At 50.8% G+C, this 4028-nt stretch overlaps 1 protein-coding gene across 1 annotated transcript in view; it reads right to left on the minus strand.

Annotated features, from left to right (window-relative positions):
• HK1 (hexokinase 1) overlaps positions 1-3786 on the minus strand; it is a 35836-nt gene extending 32050 nt beyond the window's left edge. The window contains exon 1 of the mRNA XM_017746364.1: positions 3723-3786. The gene's annotated coding sequence lies outside the window, so the exon portion shown is untranslated. The remainder of the gene's footprint in view (positions 1-3722) is intronic.
• Positions 3787-4028: the final 242 nt, after the last annotated feature.

Here is a 4028-nt window from a genome sequence, read left to right on the forward strand (position 1 = left end):
GACACCACCCAGGCAGACCCAAAGCCCCGCTGAGGCTCCCACGGGAGACTGGTGCCAGCCCTTCCCAGGGGATGGCAGAGGGCAGGAACAATTTCAGGCAAGCAGTTGTGTGGGCAAGGAGCAGAAAACACTCCTTTATTTAGCTGCCACCTTTAGATGCCCGAGGAAGGGCATCTTCCCAGAGTGCCACTATGGGAGTCCTCCAAGAGCTCAATCACTTTTTTTTCCTCTTTTTCTTAAAAAAAAAAAAAAACCAAACCAGAGACAGAATCTGTGAGCAATTTTTTAAAAATAGGATTTCATAATCTGAACCACATTCACATAGGAAAGACAGAGTTTGTACTTGGGGAAAAGAAGTTTCTGAAAATCCAGCCACTGCAGCAGTTATAAATAATTATAATGAAACAGGCAGCACGAAAGGCTTAAACCTACTGGCCATCCCTTAAACACATGCCTCATTCCCCGGACACTGACAACAGTCAGTGGTATCCAAGAAGAGAGAACTCCCACAATTTCAGAAATCATTAGCACCTATTTTACTGACACAGCCTTCATACCAAAACCCTTCACCATGAAAACATTCTTCTGCAGAGCTAATCATACTCCTTTCAACATAAGGAAGATTCATCAGGAGGCAAAGCATGTTAAAACAAGTAGTTTAGACATTTTGAAATTGTTCGCGCTTACTTGAGATTTATCAGATTGGTTCCTAAAAAACCTCCATCGGGGCGGGTCACCAACACAGGGCTCTTCTTGATACTAGTTATTACATTTTATACTCCATTCCATCACGTTTTTTTCAAGGTTAAACAACATCTGAATGTCACTCCTGGACTGCAAGATCTTTTTCTTCACTCAGGTAAGACAACAAAAACATACTGTTCCCCTAACAGACAGAAACCAGGCAACACCTAGAGGCTCCCTTTGCTGGAGCCAGCTACTGCAGGTACAAACCTGTTGGAAACAAAAGACAGTTTTACAAAGCTCTCCTGCACACAAGCCAGTGGCACAGATGCCAGGGACGCTCCATGACTCTTATCCCTCAAGATGGGAGTCAGCTCTTCAGAGAAATTGGGGCCTCAGTTCAGTTTGGGCCAAGTCCCCTGTCTGAGCAAGGATACTGAGCTCCTACTGCTGTCCCCAGAATGTCACAAACATTCAGGGAACAGATGTTTGCAAAAACAGCTGGATAATTTAAGCTGCTTGGACCATATGTGTATTTATGCAGTACAGGGCATCACACATGGCCAGCTTGCTGCTGCACACTAGGGTGACATGGAAGTGCCATTATGAGTGGTTTCACTGGAAAATGCTCCCTTGCAGGGGCCACAGGGTTTGTGCAATGAACAACCCCTTCCTTCAATGCTACATATCCACCCTGCCTACTCCTCCTGCTTGCCACGACTCATCTTGAGAAACATTCCAAAAATGACAAATTTGAAAAAAATCACACTGAAACTTAAGGGAGTACATACAAATCCAACAGAACCAGTACAGAAGCACTAGTTCCTAGATGCAGGGTATCCCCAGGGCCTGAAACCACCAGTCCCATTCATGGACCTCGCCAGGCTTCTCACTGTAGAAAGGCAGCTGCAGAGCATTAGTGCTACACAGAGACGGGAATCAAAAACAAGAGAAAAGAAGGTCACAAGAGAAGAAGAATGTTCAGCCTTGGCTCATCAGTACTTTTCACACCCCTCCTGTGACCCACAGCAGCATCCTGAAGGTGACCTGCCACCTGTGCCACCAAACACTGAGCCAACAGCCGTGATGGACCAGCAAGGCAGAGGAGCAACCACGGCATTCAGGAGCCCCACGGGGCAGCATGGAGAGCAGGGACAACGCCTTGGTTGGCAGCCCTCAGCCACAGCACGTACCAGCAGAAAGTGCTGCTCTTCCGGAAGCGGGGAGGAGAGGGAGGGACCTGAAATGAAGCCATGCAGACATGTATCCTAGGAGCAGCACACTGATGGAGCACAAACCTCACAAGCAGCACACTGAGATGGAGCAAGAGCACTTTTGCCCCACGGGGAACCAGGGAGTGGAGCCCACCAGCTCCCTGCAGCTGCAGGCAGCAGAGCCTCTGGCTGCCACAGACACCCTCCCCTACAGGACAGCCAAAAGTGAGGAGGACGGAGTCAATATCCGTTCCAAAAGGATACAAACAGGAAAAGATGTCTTACATCCTCTAAAAACAGTAGCCTGCTTTCTTGACTTGTCAAATGGGTATTATTTTTTTCTTTACTTTTCCAGACAAAACCAGATTGATCCATAAGAACGCTTTACAGCTCCCTGGCCAAACGGTTTCCCGTGCTGTCAGACAATAGCAGCCCCACAGTGCCAAACCAGCCTGCAATAAATAACCTCCAGAACACCGCAGAGTTTCCCTGTGCCTGCATGCTCCTCCTGTGCCTTCCCCACAGCCTTTCTGCCGCTCCTTGGCCACCACACACACTTGTGCTTATCTTGGCTTTCTAAATATAACACACACAGCAAGGCAGAGAAGGCCTTACCCAGGCATGCACGCCTGGCACCAGCAGCAGCACTCACAGATCCTCCAGGAAAAGGAACATAGTGGGTCTGGGGAGCAGGGAGAGCCACGTACGTGTGGCCAGGAGGTGCAGAACGCTGCAGGCTGAGCGCAGCCTCCGGCTCCTCGCGAGAGCCGCTGGGCGGAAAAGCAAAAGACCTGAAGCACGGAAGGAGATGCGGAAACCATGGGGAACCGGCTCAGGTTTTCTCCGAGGGAAGAGTGGGCATGGGTGAGCGTGTGTCCAGTAGGGCAGGATGGGTCACCCACACACTGGAGCTGAGGTCTCCCCAGGAACAGTCAGAAGCCCAAAGGAATGAGGTGCTCTCCTCCTGCTGGGGAGATTCTCAAGTCCCAAGAGCACTACAAATCAGTACTACTAATGCTGTCATTGAGGCTTTCCCAAAATATTTTAGGGATGCCTTCAGCCACACGCCCAGGTGGGTCACACGGCACCGCCGGAGGTGGCAGAGGGGAAGCCTCTGCTTCCTGACGTCAGCCCAGCTCATTGACATTTGCAATTATTTTCCCAATTTGTGTCCCCACATCCTAGCCCCAGGCTCCCCGCTCCCTACAGCTCTGCAGTATGCTCAGCCAGGACCTAACTGCCATGTTTTTATTTATCCTGTGCTCCGCACCCTTTTCCTTGTGGCAGTGCTCGATCCCAGGGCTGCACCAACCACACAGCAGGAACCACCTAATGCTGAAGGAAAAGAAGCCTATGGAAATGCTTCTTTTTAAGCACAACTGACAACCATTTCCTGTAAATTGCGATCCTGCAGCGGCACATAATTCAAAAACTACCTGCTCCTCGCCTGCTGAAGTAGCAATGCTCACAGGTACCCTTGGAAAGAAGGGGAAATCCCCTCTCCAGAGATGCTGGTGCCTACGAAAACCAGGAAAAGCCAGCACCTCCACCCCTCACTGCCAACCCCCCCCCAGGTCCTGCCTGACCGGCCGCTGTGCATCCATCACCCACACCCCACTCCCAGCTCCACCGGCGATGCTCTGGAGCGCTTAAACCCGGGGTTATCTCTCCTTTCTCCCGCAGCTGGGTGGCTCTGGGGACAAAGCAACAAAACCAACGTACGGATAAAAAAAAAAAAATTTAAAATATTTTTTTAAACAATTCAAAAAATAAATAAATAGTGTGGGCGGGCGGCGGCCCTCGGCCGGGGGATGTCCATCTAACCTTTTTGACCTGGTCCTCCTTCAGCTCCGTGAAGTAGTAGGCCAGGAGCTGGGCCGCGGCGCGGAGCGGAGCGGAGCGGAGCACCTCGGCACTGTTCCCGGCCCGGAGGAGCAGGAGGGCAGTGCCCTGCCGTACCCCAGAGGCGCTCTACAGCAGCCATGGAGACGGGCTGATGAAGGTTCCCTGGGGAAAAAAAAAAGAAAAGGAAAAAAACAAACAAAAAACCTTCTTGGTGGCCAAGGCCAATGGCATCCTGGCCTGTGCCAGGAATAGTGTGGGCAGCAGGACCAGGGAAGTGATTCTTCC

The sequence above is a fragment of the Corvus brachyrhynchos genome, unplaced genomic scaffold (genome assembly GCF_000691975.1).
Source record: "Corvus brachyrhynchos isolate BGI_N302 unplaced genomic scaffold, ASM69197v1 scaffold279, whole genome shotgun sequence".
Taxonomy (NCBI): domain Eukaryota; kingdom Metazoa; phylum Chordata; class Aves; order Passeriformes; family Corvidae; genus Corvus; species Corvus brachyrhynchos.